Source organism: Zosterops lateralis (assembly GCF_965231275.1).
Source record: "Zosterops lateralis genome assembly, chromosome: 3".
NCBI lineage: Eukaryota > Metazoa > Chordata > Aves > Passeriformes > Zosteropidae > Zosterops > Zosterops lateralis.
Genome location: NC_139764.1, coordinates 27,127,228 through 27,144,049, shown reverse-complemented (window position 1 = coordinate 27,144,049; position 16,822 = coordinate 27,127,228). Strand labels below are relative to the sequence as shown.

General features: G+C 39.5%; 1 long non-coding RNA gene across 2 annotated transcripts in view; it reads left to right on the top strand.

The window, feature by feature from the left end:
- Positions 1-216: 216 nt before the first annotated feature.
- The window catches only part of LOC310907469, a 28,526-nt gene continuing 11,920 nt past the window's right edge, over positions 217-16,822 (top strand). For both annotated transcript variants that reach the window (XR_014589626.1, XR_014589627.1), the window contains exon 1: positions 217-285. This is a non-coding gene — a long non-coding RNA (uncharacterized lncRNA). The remainder of the gene's footprint in view (positions 286-16,822) is intronic.

Sequence of the window (16,822 nt, the reverse complement as noted above, 5' to 3'; positions counted from 1 at the left end):
CTGGGGAGCAGAGCAGTTAGTCCAGGTGAGGGCAGAGAAAATAACCCTTGCCATGAACCCTCTGACTTTGAGGGTGTGTGGCAAAAATGTACCAGAGGTGAGAACAAAGCACAGATGTGAGGGCTCACTGTTGTTGTAGATTGTAGAATTGGTCATTGAGTTACTGAGTTCATCTATTCCTGCTTTCAGACACAGAGTTGTGCAACCCAGAGGTCAGTGGGAGTCTGCACAGGCAGAAGCTGTGCTGCAGCAATGTGAGGTGAGGGAGACAACTGAGAACGGCAGGTCAGTGCCAGGGTTCTTCCTTATATGGCTACTAAATATCTGTAGTGTGTTTCTTGGTATATGGTTTACCGTAAGAAGCTTCAGGTGCTGTGTTCCTGCTCTGCTGAATATCAAATGTTATTGCTGAGGCTGCACTGAGCTCCATTGAGCCGAGGCCAGGAGGAGGTAGGTAGCTGGGATTCATTCAAATACTAAGCATTTGACTAGCCAACCCTGCAAAACTGCTGCCAAAAATCCCTCCCTTTCCAGTGACTGGCAAAGGTAGCAAACATCATATGGGAAGCCTCATCCTGGGGCTGGCAGCACGTCCCCTCCACAGTGGGAGTGAACAGGGCAGGGTGCTCTCAGGATGGGGTCCCCAGAAGAGATTTAACTTAGCCAAGGTTAGACAACTTTTTATATCAGGCCCTGCTTTGGTTTTTGTTTCTTCGGCTGAGAATATCTAATGGGAGAGCTCCTGTTTGCCAGGAAGAAACCTAAACTACATCTGGACTAAGCTGTAATGCTGGCTGTCTGTCTGTGAGTGGTACCTGTGCACAGCTTGCTTTAAACAGCGGCTATTTACATTTTCACGAGTTATTTTTCCTCTTTTAGAACACACTATCACTGGCAATCATCCACTAGCACTGCTTCTTTGGGGGCTTTGCTACAGTGAATCATGCTCAGAGAACATGCCATGTTTTTGATTGCTGGAACATTGCTTTTCTGCACTATGGGATTTTTAAAGTGGAAATATTTTCAGCTTTCCCAAACCCACAAAAATACTGTTTATCAGTGCCCTAGAGATCAGTGTTTAAACCAAACAATTTAGTGCAATGAGGACAGTGTTTTGACTTATGGGAAACAAATTTTAAAGGCAAACAAATTGCTTTATAAATACACATACACCTTCATACACCCCCATACACACACACACACACATATATATATGAAAGACAGAAATGTAGATGGTTCAGGCAACTCTAAAACTCCAAAGCTGTGTCTTTAAATATATATATTTTATAGGTGTGATAGTGCAAGGTTTTCATGGTCAACTACTATGAGCTGACTTTTTTATAAATAATGTTTGAGGCCTAAATAAAATTTATTCATTTCCTGTTTCAAGCATCTGCCAAATACTTCTGATTCTTGGGAGACTACAAAAATGATAGGCTTCATCTAGCCCTTCAGAAATTCTGCTACCAGACCATAGAGTTACATTAAATGTCGGATGTTTTTTGTTTCTCATTTTCAAACACTGAATTATCTTCTTCATATTTTTTGAGCTTTTCCTATTCAATTCTTCTGGTTTTTTAATCATTGTAAATTAGTCTATGGATCATTCTTCAAAAATATCAAAGCTGTGCCAGCATTAGTTTTGAACAACTGTCTTTCACTTCATGGTACAGCTCAAGTTGCCTTTGTTTTACTTAGATCTCCAGGATCTTATGATGAGAGTAGTGCAGTCTCTGGTCTTTTCATGCTGTTTTAAAATTCTAAATATTTGTGTCTTATGGGACCTTGGTAAGAAAGAAAAAGAAGCTGGTACATGACACAGTCAGACACGAACCCACCTAGGAATATGTAATGAGCACACCAATGTGTGAACACACCTCTGTACCAATGACCACAGCTTTAAGTTGTAATAATAAAGCATGTTCAAATTACTTCTTAAATTTTTGAATTGTCAAGCTAAGAGACAATTATTAAAACATCATAAACCATGGTTCTTGAAAGGGAAATGAAGAAGGCACTCCTTGTTTTTACAGCAAATGTAGTACAGTGTGTTTGTGATGAAGCTTTCTGACCACAGCAAATTCCCAGAGGGAAGATTCTTTAAACATAGCAACCACAAAATGACAGAAAGTAGGGTTTTCTAGCCTGTATTTTAAAGAAGTCTCCAGCAGTTAATGGTCACATTTAAATCTAATGTTATTGGAAATGACTAAATACTGTATGCATGAGCTTGGATGAATGTATAGACTTGTTTGGAAAATATTGAAGAAAAATAGATGTTCTGTGGTATGGGGTTGGGTTAATACAAGAGAATTACTTCAATGTATCTATCAAATGACAGGCTACTTGTTTGTTTGTTTTTACTTTAATTGGAAATTTGTGATGCTTTAGTGAGAGGTGCATGGACTGCTACAAGCTCTTCTAAAAAACTCTGAAGTTCACCTGATGGAGGGGGGCTGGGATGCTGTGAGAATAATGTAGCATCTGCAATTAGGCTGTGATATAAAATCTTTCTCTTACAGCTGTCTTGTCATTCTCCCATTCTGCAAAACGAAAGCAATTTTATGTAATTCCCCATTTTTGTGAGGGACTTCGATTCAGAGAAATCGCCACGTACGACTCGTCTTTCCTTAACAGCAATTTTAAAATTGCTTTGCCCACTGTGATAAATTATGTGTCTCTGCAGAGATATGAAGGCACAGGAGTGTGGAGTGAAACAGCTGTATAAAGTCACCCCAACAAGCCTGACTTCCTTTTCTGTGTGGTAACAATTATGCAATAACTGTGACAATAAAATGCAGGTTGAGAATAAAATAAGCTATTAAAAGATAAGTGAAATCTGCATATATATCACAAACCTAACCATATTTTAAGCAACCTGTAGATCCCACAGGATGCAGGTGAAATATCTTAGGCTGAGTGGTGAATGAATTTTTTTTATTTTATTTTTATGGTCTTCTGGGGTTTCTCTACTTTTTGGAGATTTTGGTGTTGCTTGTAGTTGCTGCTGTTCCAATTTGGGGTTTTTTTGGCCTTTATCCCCCTCCTCCCTAGTAGCTCTTCTTCCTTTACAGAAGAAACAAGACTGTTCACTAAATGCACTGATTTCTCCTCATGACAACCCTTATTATTGTTTTAAATCAGTTGGAACATTCTCAAACTAGATCAGACAATATATTAGACAAAATTTAGGATAGATAGTGCTCTTGCACTTTTCTAAAAGAAAAGAACTAGACAGAATTTAGCTACTTTGTGGTGCTTGATAAAAGTGGTGTGTATACATGCCAATGCATCCCAGTAGGGTTACAAAGGAGAAAAAAGCAGGCTGAAGGCAGCTGCTTCAGAAATGTATGCCTGCATTTTTAAAAGAGACAAATTGGACTTCTTTTCTGCCAGAAAAATCAGCAGCTGAAATTATTTTTTGTCTCTTGTCCTGAACTTTTCAGCTGTATTTTGAGTCTTTTCACTGTTTCCTCCTTGGACATGGCATTTTTTGTTCTTGCTTGCTTTCTGTTCAAGTCCAGCCAATCTGTGCTCCAGCCACATCTGTATTAGCAACTTTCATGAGAAGTCATATTTCATGAGAAATGACCCAATGCAGGGTAGAAGAGGAAAAACTGTTTTAATTCCCTGGTTCTTTTACAGTGCTATTCCCGGAGCTCTGGGTAATGGATGGTATGGAAACACCTCATATTTGTAAAGTACTATTCTTAGCTGACTTTTGGAATATGAGTATGGTTTTTAAAATAATCTTCCAGCTAAGCACATGTGCTTATTATAACAGGATAGATCAAGATAACCTTGCATGGACTTGCTATGTCACCTTGCTCTTAAGCTGTAAATTCTTTTGATATGATCAGTTATTTCTCTCAGTCATCATGAGGACTTATTTATTAATGGTATTTCCTAGTAGGAGTTATTTATGTGTGATACTGTGAATTGAGAATAATTGCATCTTTTCCAAAACTCTCCATTTACTTCTGGTGTGAGATTAACAATTTCAAGGCACATTCAAAGGTTATAGAGCAGTTCTTGGCTTCACAAGAACAAAATGTCATGGAAATGCCACCTCTCAGCTCCCTCTCCATCAGCAATAGCAAATATTTGATCAGCGTGTACTTTCCATTCAGCTCAGCATCCTTGGGCTGGTTTGGCACATCTGCTCTTTTGGAGAAGTCTTACATTTGTGATAACATGATCACAGAAGGGTCAAGGGGACCCTCCCTTAGTATTTCAGTGAGGTTGGTTCAGATAACAAAACAAGGGGAAGGGTAGACTTGAACGAAACACATAAAGACAAGAGGTCATTGTTATTTAATAGAAATTAAAAAAGAAAAAATTAAAGAATTTTTTTACAGTGAGAGTGGTAAAACACTGAAACAGATTGCCCAGAGAGGTGGCGGATACCCCACCCCTGGAAACATTCAAGGCCAGGCCTTGAAGATGTCCCTGGTCACTTCAGGGAGGCTGGACAAGACGACCTTCGAATGTCGCATCAAACTCCATAGTCATCTTGACTCACCCCACCCTAAGGTGGGTCAAGTCATCCTTGCTTTCTGTGATTTCCTCTGGATTTGTATAAAAATAGAGAAATCCCAAGTCCTGATCCTCATTTGGAGCAGCCAAGCCATAGCTCTTTAGTAATGCTAATTCTCCATGTCGGTTCTCTGGCATCTGACCAGCCAAGGGGTGCCAGAGGGCTGTAGAGTTGCAGGCTCTGCTGCTCCTCAGCTCTGAGGTGTAGCATAGTAAGAACCACTGGACTTGAATTTGTCCATTTGCTCTTGAACACAGCTGTTCAAGACCCATCAGGAAACCCCATCACCCTCTGCCTGTGAACTACCCTGAGCTCCCTTCCACCAGCTCCCAAAGTCACAGGGCATGCAACTAATGGTTCCCCACTAAAACCTGCACAGAAGAACAAGAAAAGAAAAAATACTTAGTGGGAGGCCTTCTGTAGGAATTCTGCATGTTCTTCTTGCTGGAAAGCCAAAGGAAACCAAAGCATAAGTGAAAATAAAGCCACTTTCTGTTCACCCCAAATATGGGCAAAAAGTAGGAGCAGCTATATTACATGCTATTGCCGTGAAGGAAGAGAAAAAGACTTATTATTTTAAATCTGTGCAGAGAAACTGAATTCCAGGGGGAAAGCACGGATAACAATCTGCTACAAATACAAGATTAGAGTCCAGACAAAGCAGACTTGTTCTCTAACAAGAAATTTATTATCTCACACATTCAAAAGAGCTTCTGACCAGGTAATTAGAGTCCAAAATTCCACTTTCAAGGTTTTGTCATATATTACTCCCTGTTTGTTTTTTATCGTGCAAGCTCAGACACTCCAGTGATAAACTGTTTGCTCTGTGGCCTTGCTGTGGTACATGGAAAACTTTCCATGACTGTATTGCAGTGGAACAGAAATAGCTAGGCATGTCTCAAGCAGCTTCTGAAACCTAGTTTGGATCCTGATGAAAAGAGGGATTGTTCAGAGGCTCATCACTGTCCCATACAACTTACTTGTTTCTCTTTAAAAGTGTTATGTGAAAGAGCGTGAAACGCTGGGAAGAGATTTTGTTTTATATTCTCTCAATAGCTTTTAGAGGTGCAGAAAGCTGTATGTTTCTAGAAAAACATTTATTTCAGAATTTTTTTTTTCAATGCAGTACTGTATTGGACAGAGATATCTTCCCCATTTTCAGCAATTATATTATTTAAAAATTAAATTAAATTAATTTTACCCTTATGTAGTGAGAAATGCATTGTTTACCTGGTTTTCCTTCTGGAATTTTCCATAGGCAAAATTTCCAGCTGGTCCATAGTGACTCTGGGTGCTGGTATTTCAGATACAGACAGATGAGAGGAGAAATCACTTTTTCTCAGTTGTTGCTGTTATAAGGATCTGACTTCATTCTTCCCTTCTGTTCAAAATTTTTTTGGGTGAGCCATCTCACTGCTTCATGCTTCTTTTCCTTCTTTGAAGGACTCCTTCAATTTCCACCATCTCCCTCTTTTTGTTTCACTGGGGCATGACCGTAGTGCTAAAAAAATAACAAGTGGCTACAGCTAACGGATAGCTGACTCTATCAGACTTACTTGAGATTGTATAAGGTTACTCCTTGTTCTCCGGGCAACTAAAATTGGCATTAAAATAGTTATTCTTCTGGGTTTTATCTTTAAAAAAATAATCCTTTGTGTTTTATATGTGAGGGCAAGAACACTCATTACTAAACTCTTCTTCCTCCAGATCATGTTGAAATTTCTCAGGCCTTTTTTTGTCATTTAAAAAGGCTTAATAATCTTTCTTATTGGACTGATTAATCCTAGCTGGGCCAGTAAGCCACACAGGAAATTCTGTTTATCTTTGGAAGATTTTTCTAAATTATTTTGTTTGTTTGTTTGTTTATTAAAGTTAGTAACTTAATTTTTCCCCTCTACAGATGCATCTTAGTGAGTTTCAAGAAAATATTAATTTTAGAAATGAACTGTAGTCGCTAAAAGGCCTTGGGGGAAAAACCAAACCATTCTGTGGTTGGTGAGAAAATGTGGAAATTTGCACCTTCGAGGAGTGGTCATAAAAATCCTGCTGGATTTGGGTTTCTACATGAGCTAGATGCTAGTTTTGTAGCAAATCTACTAATAGAAATACAGTCCCCATTAGCAGTCTCAATAGGTACAAGACTATTTAGACAACAGATGCTGAACAGTAGAAACTTCCTTCTCTGCAGATGACTTCACATGGAAGCATTTGCAGAAATTGTCTGCACTGTGGTTCAAGATTACTGTCAGATAAATTTGAAGGCTTGAAATTTGAGTCCTTAGGTCTGTCCCAATTACTTCAGCATTATTCTTCTACCACTCTCGTTTGTAACATCATAGGGATGTAAGAACATTGAATTCCACTGGTCAAACAGGAAAAAGCTGAACACAGAATATTCCTTTTTAAGGGACTTCTTCTTATGTGCAATTGTGTGTATGGCTGTGTCCTCTGCCTTGATGGACATCTTTTTCACATCCTCTTCTCTCGTTCTGCCATGCATGAACAAGTAATGCCTGTATCTATTTCCTTACTTAGGCCTGGATGTCTCTGTCATCCAGCTTGGACTGTTTGCTTCATACAGTTCTGAAGCTTGTAGGCACCTCACAGCAATGTAACCCTGCCTCCAGGGCTGGAAGGACTTTACCTCAGCTTCTGGCACTGTGCTTTTCCATACACAGTGCTCCCACAGCCAGGGTTTCCAGAGATACCCTATCAATAGCTCAGTACCAAGTCCTATTCTCAATGAACCATGGAAATCAGAATCCTCAGCTAATACCCTTAGGGAGAAAAATACTTGAGCACTCCAGAGCTTTTGAATTGGAAGCCTGAAGGTCTTGTTATGATGGATTCAAGGTTTCCAGCTGTGACACTGTGACCCGCTGTTTCATTTTAGTGATGTCACTTCACAGGATATAAGCAACTTACAAGTTTCCCAGGACATCATTACGCTGTTTAATAAACAAATAAACTGTGTCTCAAGATTGTAGCTCTGAACTCAGAACAGTTAAAATTATTTTAACTGTGTACATATCCTGATAAACTCTGGTTCTGTGGGCCCCTCAGTCAAATCTGAGGGAACATGAGGATGCTGGTCAGGTATCTTCCCCACTAGCTCCTATTGGCCTTACCACATGGTTAGACAAGACACATCAGGGTGTTCAAACAAACCACTGAAGTTTAGCAGTAGTTGAAGCAGATTTGGGGACATCAGAGGGAAAAATGTGTTGGAGGATACAAGGTCTCTGCAAGGATGAGGAGATTCCAGACAGATTCCAAGAGAACTTTTGAGTTCTGCTTTTGGCAAACACTTTCCCTGCATAGGAGTTGTGGCAACAAGTCTCCCTTTGAATCTGGTTGTGCCTGATGAAAACAAATAAAGTAAAGCAGAAAATGGAGTGGATTTGAGATTGAAATAAGCTTTTTGTACAGCTCTTGCCCATGTCCAGAGGAGATGTCACATGTTGCTTTTTGGAAGATGGAGGAATTCCTAGGAAATTCAGTCTGCTGTGTCTCTGCACAGAGTTAGTCAATGGCATCAGTGCTCCCTTGGGAGCTGCTGGCTGTTGTTTTACAGGTGTTTGGAATGAATGCAAACAGTACAAGTAGATGGCAACGACATTCAGGGTCATCTGTGTACCTGCAAGTCTTGGTGTTAGGACAGTATTTAGGTGTGTTTTGAGTTTGTTTCTTCCACCTCTGCCCATGATCAGGAAGAAAGGTAGTAACATTTCATGGTCCAGCAGAGAAGCTGTGCTGAAGGAGAGAGGGGAATGGGGCTGGAAAGAGATAAAGGTGTAAGGATTGGATGGGAAGAAAGACCTGAAATGGGGTGGGTTTGGTTTGCTTTCTTAAGAGCAAGTTGCATTTCTGGAGCATGCTAAAGGCTCGTGGAGGAAGGGGAAGGCAAGGATGGGGAGGAGAAGGCTGCATGGTGAGAGCCTCTGCTTAACAACAATTGCCCTCACTTATTTCACCATGTTCTATAAAATATTTTTATTTTTGCTCCCTACATGCAATAAAAAAGTAGTGATTTTTGAGAAGACTTCAGCTGAATATGAAAGAAAATACTAGTGAGGGAAATGGTGCTATTTTAATAATAACTTATTAATAACTAGTTTTCTTGAAACAAACAGGTAGGGTTTATTTTCAGAAGTGACTTCCTCTGAGGAGGACAGGGGTTTAAGTGTGGTGCATCATGGAGAAGTGGATTGTCTGGTTAGAAAATCCTGATCCGTGCAGCCAAGACACCTGACAAACATCAGGGACTGTGTTGTACAGAGAGTGGAAAATCACCAGAGCAAGACCAGGTTTGGGGTGGGGAGGGGTGAGGGATGTTAGTTAACCTTGGATGAAATTATAACTGAATGTGCTGGAGACTTTCTGCAACAGAAACTGATTGTATCTTGTGTATAGATAAAAGTAGATGGTCAGAAATGTTTCTCTTCTGCTGAAGTTTTTGCCTGGAGCTGTAATTTACTGCAAAGTAAATTACAGAAGTAGCTTTTCTTTCTCCCGCTAAAAATGTAAGAAGAAATATAGAGACGTTTTTATTGTAGGACAAATTTCCAGAGCTAACCATAGAGTCTCATGCTCTGGTGTTGTCATGCTTAAAATTTTCACTGCTGTCAGAAAGCACATTGTACTCTGGCAACACATTTCTCCTGATACTATTCCCTCATTTAGGGATTACTGCTTTGGTTCTCTGTCACATTCATATGCTGAAAAGCAGCTGGAGCATCCTGCAGGGAAATGTTCTGTCTCAGGGTTTTTTTAAAGCATGCTATGACCACAGAAATATTTGTGTACTTCACTTCTTTACAGCTCATTGGAAAGAAAAAGTGATACCAGAAGAGACATCATAAATAATCATAAATAAATGATTTATTTATGATAAATCATAAATAATATGAACAGAAGTTTGGAGAGGTAATACATTTCATACTGCAGGATTTATACCAATCTCTAGAATCTAGAGATTGGATTATGATTTAAAGTATGTGGAATAAGAAGTGAAGTTCTCTCATACTTGAGTACTGTCAGTTTTATTGTTGTTTTTTTAATTTATTAATCCATAAACTGAGGTCCTAAAGGAGGACAGTTTTCTTTTCAAACACTTTTAAATGCCTTTTGATTCTCCAGTGCTTTTGTTCATCCAGTTTGAAGTTTAGTTTTGTTTTTAAATTCAGTGAAATGATAAATATGGCCCAGGTACAGGCCTGTCTAAAGGTGAACAAAACTTGACCCATAAACTGCAAAATCTGCTACATTTATTTCCAGCTGCCTGTATTCTGAGCTACCATGTATGCATGCCTGTAGATGTATCAGCAAGCAAATGTGTCCTTTTCTGAGAAAGTGAATGTCTCTCAGTGAATGGCTTCACATTCTTGCTTACAAAGATCCTTTGCTGGAGTTGCTGTGAAAGGGTCACTGAACTGAAAAAACATAATTGCCCAGACTTTTATTTACTGATTGTCAGCTGATAGAATGCAGCTCATTCAATCCCAGGCTAATCAAGTCCTGAAGAAACACTGCTATGAGCAAGTTCTGACCCAAGTGTTTTCTCATTTCATTTAAGCTTTTATAAAGTCCCGTTCAAAGGACATTCTAATGGAAATAAAGCTTAATCCCTAGTGGAAGTTACCCAAAGAAAACATTTAGTAGAAGCAGATATTTCAAACTGCTTTCACTGATGGGCCAAGATCAGAGAACTTTTCAGTATTTCAGTTTCTCTTCACCATGGGAATGACATTTTCTGATATTCAAAACAAAATGTACTATAATCAAAATACAACAACTAAAAACACTCTGAAATGAGGAGATGTTTTTTCCTCCCTAATACTATTTCAGGTCAAATTCACCTGTGTTTTCCTTCCTTGCTTTCATGTAGAGTGAAAGGGCTTCTTCCAATCATCGTGTTTTGTAATTCGTAATGAGGCAGCAATGGCTGTTGTGCTGGCAGGGTGGATGAGAGCCCCTTTTGGCTCTCCATGACCATTTTGTAAAACACAGTCAGTAAATCCGATTAAAAGTAGCACTGGAATTGCAGAAGCATCCAGTTACTGAAAATATTATAACATCTCCTGACTGCAGATCAAGTTTTCTGCCTGTAAGCACATTTTACTGTGGTGATTTGTTCAGACAAACAGCTGAGTTTTTATTTCCATGTAACATTTTTGCATTTGTCAAAGGTTATGGGGCTTCTTTCTGGATTTGTGGGTTTGGAAGAGGCTGGCCTCTTCTCCTGGTACTTGGCAGTACTGCCAAGGTTTACACTCAGTCTCATTACTTATACCTCATTCTGAGTGAAGAAGGATTATAGCCGAAGTGGGTGATGCTGATGTGTTTGTTCTTTCAGAAAATACCAGCTTGCACCATCAAAACCTCAAATTACATTTAGGCTCTTCTTATATTGGCCATTGCCCTTTGCTATACCTTTCTGATCTGACTGCAGACTGTAAAAAGCTTTCAGCTGGAGCAAGCTTGGCTTAAAAGATCTGTGAGTCCACAGTTGATGCATGGAGCTTGGTCTGGAAGAGTCCTAAGAAAGATTTTCTTTTTTTTTCCCATTTTTTTTCTTTTGTAGTGTTTAGTTGTAGTGAATGTAAGAATACAAGATGCTGTGATAGTCTAGGGTTTTAGCTGCATATTTTTAGGGTTTCTCGAATAGATTTAATTTCTAAAAGTTTCTCTCTAAAAAACTGGGTTGGGTTTTTTTTTGGTCCTGAAGCCCTCAGGACATTTTGAAGAGATATTTCTTATTTAAACTTTTACATAGAATTTGTTTATACATAAAAGTTAGTCTTTTTATATTGGCAGAGTTCAAACCTAATGCTGTGTGTCCACCAGTCATTCTATTCCAAAAAAATAACTGCTTTTCATTTGATCTGAATTTCTGGGGGACTGGGTTATTTCTGAGGCTGACTCTTGGAGTACAGCATGCCATCATCTCCCAATGTATTATTCCACAGAAAGCTTGGGATGGAGTTAAATGTTACATTGGTCACTGAATTAACCAAGCTTTTCCCAACAATTATTTTCTTCCCCTGGTAATCACTAGTGACTTTAAAAAAACAAACTATGTTTGGATTCAAAAGACCATCTCTCAGAGGAGTTAATGTAATGGCTGTGTTGTAGAAAGCCAAGTGTTCTTTCCTAGTTTAGTCCTTGCTTAACTGCTTTCTTCAAAGTTGAGTATGCTTGGATGTATTCTTTGGTATTTGAATGTTAGGAAATGGAAAATTAAAAATAATAATGAAGGAAATTCCCATCTGGGAAATCTGTTGTGTATTCAAAGCACCTTTAGTTGCAAGCTTGCACTTTGTGCCCTTGACACATATTGTACCTAAAGATCAAGCTTGGATTTGAGCTTTCCCAAGGTTTTTAGTGAGGGGGTGGAAGGCCTGGGAGAGGATTAATTCAGATTTGCCTAATTCCATTGCTCTCAGTATTTCTGGTGCCTGGTGCATGGCCAGATTTTCCCTTTTCAAAAGGAACACAGAGCTTGCCTTAGCTCTAGATTCAGGCCCAAGACCATGACTGTCTCTTTGACTCCTGAGCAGAAATTAACAGGGCAGTGAGCAAAGGTGCAAAAGGGATGGTCCTCTGCCTTTTCTTGTAGATCATCAGAAATGCTCAGTGACTGGGGGAGGGAATGTGCAGTCTGTGGAAAAAGCAGTGGTAGAAGAGTTTGGTGAAACTTTAACAAGTGTAAGAAATTTATTTGGCACTCTTCTGGCACAGATCAAACAATAATCTTCCTGCTCAAAGTGCAAGTCTTACAGAAATCTCAACGATGTTGTGAGCTGTGCAGGCAGAATTTATGAGCAGCCAAACAAAACCCAAAGATCATGATGGCCTTCCTATGGAAGTGTGGCTCTGGGAGAGCAGCAGCCAAGGAAAGTTAGCAGAAACATCACACAGTTTTATTTGAAGTGTGAAGCCAAGAGGGAGAAGGACATCTCAGGGCTCAGCTACTGGCTGGAAGGAGACTTGGCATCAAGAGCAAAGGAAGTGCTTCCTTGAATGCTCAGTAGTGCTTTGCATATGTATTTTGTAAATAAATGCAAATGTCAGACAGAGAGGAAATCAGTAGTTGATATAAAGTTTGTGTAGTGGCAGGGTAGCATAAAAGCCTTGTCCTTGGGTGATTAACAGGACAGGTAGTAGGGTGCATTTGCAGTACACTCCTCTCACGAGCCAGGTGTCCAGGATGACATCCTGCTTTCCTAAGTTCCTAGATTCTTAGGGTTCCAGTCTCTGCCATGACCAAGCCAAGTTGTGGCAAATCTATAGCAGAGCACAACTCACAGCCACGTGTCTATGGGTCACAAAGAGCTGCGTGTCTGAGGTCACTCAAAGGCAATTTTTCAAGTAATATTTTATTTGTTTTCGCTGTGATGCCATGCAATACAGAAGCAGACCATAATTCAAATTTAAGAAGATGCTAGAATCTTAGCTCCAGCTCTTCTCAACTCTAAGTTAATATTATTTAATAATTCTTTTTGTCCTTGATCTGCTGAAAGCCAAAACCTTGTATTTTTTTCCCGAGACCACTGTGTCAGGGAAAAAAGTGTGTGTATGTGTTTGAGGCTAATTAACTAATTAAAATGTTTTACAGGAAACATGGAATTTCAATCTTGTGTACAAAACTTTAAAAAAAAAATGGTGCAATTGGTCTTGTTCTTACATCTGTAGTGTTGACCATGGCTGTGAAGCGTTCTGGTGGCATTCAACAGCCACAAATGGACAGTGCAGCTGGAAGGCCAATTTGCAATACCAGTGCTTTGTTCTTTCTTGCTCATTCACTTGTGTTGTGTTTGGCACTTGTAGACATATTTTTGGAAAATGTCCCTAGAGTTTTGCTTTCACATTTCTGGAAATTCCTGTGACACTTGGTGTTACTGATTCTCCTGCCTTTCAGGTGCTCCATCCCTCTGAGCATCTTTGTGGCCCTTCTCTGGACTCAGTCCAACACATCTTTGCCATGCTGAGAGCTCCAGAGCTCTCAGAGCTGGACTCAGTACTCCAGGTGGGGGCTCACTTATCTGTGTGCAAAAGTTACACCCTGTTGGCTATTTTGCATGAAAAACTACATGATTTTACCCTTCTCAATTTACATGTAACCACAAGTATATGTTGATGTAGGAACATTAAGAAAGTTAATTCCTTATTGCAGAGGAGAACTATATTTCTGCAATATCTAAATCTTGCAAAATGATCCATTTGCCTTGTGTGCTAATCCTGCCACTGATTTAAGAAAGTGGCCCAGAATACAACATGTATTCCACAAGCCCTGTGGCAGGGCAGAAGCAGCACAGCAGCCATCTCTGAACTGTCTTGCTTGTACTTGCTGCTAGGTCTTTGAAACAAATAAAAACATAGAAGAAAAAAACCCCAGTAGAATGATGGTTAATCGAATTTGTGGGTGTCTGTGAGCAGCCAGTGTGAAGCAGAAGTAAAAAGCACAATGTACTTTTTGGGCTCACTAAGCAAGGCTGTTTTGTAAAGATACCCAAGCCATTGTAAGTGACCATGATAATTTTTTTTTCGTACAAAACAAGTTAGTTTTAACAAAGCCTGATTTGAATTTAGACAGGTAGCAACAAGGATTAGTAGGTTGTTTAGAAGAATGTGATGCATTAAACATTTTCCTGTTATTCCTTACAAAGATAAAAAATATCTTGATTTCTTAGCCTGGTTGGCAGATGCTTATAAGGAGATAGGACAACTATTTGTAAATGGATTGGAGGGTTATGTATCAGATTGAGTGTTTGTTATTTATTTAATTTAGGTCAGAAACTGGAAGGTTCCTAGAGTGAAGCTCGAAACAGGACTGGAAGGAGAGAGGAGTTTAAATTGCTGCAAGATTGAGCATGATAAACCCAATGGAAGGGATTGTGTAACTAATTTGGAGAATTCCTGAAGATAAGAATCCATGTGTAACTGCTATGTTCAAAAGGAAACCAGATCACTGCTTGCACTGTATTTATTTTTTGGTAATCCTGTGCTAAGACTTCTGCCCCTTTCTTGTAGGGATCAGCTGAGATTTGTCCCCCTAAACTACGTAACAAACTTTGTTAAAAAGTTTTCCTGCTTATTTGAAGGATCTAGGACAGCAGCAGTGTGATCAGTCTCTCTTTTGCAGCCTTCTGTCTAAGGCTGTTTTGTCTACAGCTGTTTCTCAGCTCCTTATTTGGTGATCAATATTGGATGGGTATTGTGTGGAAAGAGGGCACCTGGGCATCTGTTGTGTGATTTCCTGGCACTGCAGGAAGCCTTGCTGCAGGATCTGTATCCCAGTTCTCCATTCCTGCCAAAGACAGAGTTGCTGATTTCTTTTTCCATCAAAAGTATTGGTAATCGAGTAGTGTTCATCCTCTGTTTATACAGACACTTTGTGTCTTTAAAGGCTATTTATTTTTTTGTTTTGAACATTTCACAGGCACACTGCTGTTTACTCAAGCAAAGTCCTGGAGTACAACTGAGTACTTGTCATGCTGTACTGATTGAATCCAAGTTTGTTTTGTCTCTGTTATTCCTCCTTTCTGGTGTATAAAAAATATCATGGGGGAGAAGCACTTTCTGGATTCCTTGAATATTCCTTTCTGTATGCAAGAGACATAACAGCAGGAGAAATCCTCCTGCTTAGGTTGCACAGTCAAGAAGTGTTATTTACTTTTTTCCCCTGATGGCTTTGGCACAGGTAAAATAGCAATAAAATTTCAGAGGGTAGCTGTCATACCTTTATCTATCAGTTTACACCTTTATCTATCAGTTTACCTTGCTCAACAGTGCATAGTTAATTCCTTTTTTTCCCTGTAGACTGCTGTTTAAAAGCACTCACTGTGTAGCCAGTGAGTGTGCTCAGCTACTGTGTGTGCTTTAAGCTGAGAAATAAAAACATGCTGCCAGCTACAAGGTCTTGTTGCTGTACTTTTCCTTGTGACCTTTAACAAATTCAAACCATTGTTATTGTGCATAGAATCCAGCAAGGCTATAATCACCATTAAAGAGGGCGGTTGGTTTATGTTTACTTTGGGTTTCACTATTTTAGGGCAGACGGGAAAAATATTTATGGTGGGGTTTTTTTGGTTGGGAGTTTTTTTGGTTGGTTTTTTTTTTTGTTGTTGTTTTTGGGGGTTTTTTTTAGGACAGGAATAATCCTTTCTGTTTACATTTACAGAGTAAGCACAGCCAGGTCCATGCAGTGACTGGGACTCCTGTGCCACAGTACATGACTATTTGTGTCCTTACTTTTCTTATCCCATATCCAATTGACCAGTGGATAAACAGGTTCTGTCTGATTGAGTGAGATATCTAAGTAGTAACAAATGCAGTAGAAAAAACCCCAACTTTTCTTCTGAGCTGGACAAATCTAGTTCACTCGCATCTTGTATCCTACATCCCGACTTTCTGCCAGTAAAAAAAAAAAAAAATAAAATTAAAAATTAAAAATTTATAAAACCTTTCTAGATTTAAGAGTTGCATCTTTTCTGCAGCCTCCACCAGTAGACTTTTTCCTCTTTTGCTGTTTCCAGCCTTTCTTCTCCCTGCATTTACTATCATCTTCCTGCAAACTTGTGCATTGGGCCAAAGGCATTCTGTGCCATGCCCAGTTCTGAGCAATGTGTCCTCCAAGACCCGACTCAGCAAGGAACTGCTGATTCCCTGTCACAGCCTTTCCCTTCACAGGGAAATGGCTGGTGTCTTCTATCATCAAGCAAATCTCGCACTGTAGGAATTCTGAACCTCAATCCATCTGCCAAATGTGGCTGAAACTGCTCGTTTCAGGAAATGCAAAGCTGGACAGACCTACACCACAATTGTATAAACCCCATCTAATTAGCAAAGTAGCCTAAGAAGACTGGATTTCCAAATGTAATATACACAGACAGATTTGTATTCCTACCCAGCTCATAGAACATTAGCTCTGAAGATGTGCTGTTACATGCATTCTGCAAGTAGATAATTGGAGGGGGAGAGGGAGAAAGGAGAGAGATGTTTGTATCATTTCATGGCAGGTAACCATGTCATTCATACCACACCTGGGTGTTTCTGACTTTGTTTCTCACACAAGTGCTAATGAAATATTTTGTGGTTAAAAAAAAAAAAAAGTAAAAAAGAAAAAAAAAAAAAGAGCTTGGAAACCCAGTATCCAAAGGGTTTCAAAACTTTATTGTATGTGCCAAATATTCCCAGCTGTTATTGCCTTCCACTTATTTCCCACAGCATCTTGGCCTGGGTCTGCTAGTGATCTTTCCTCGTTGATGGCATGAGATGTTAGCT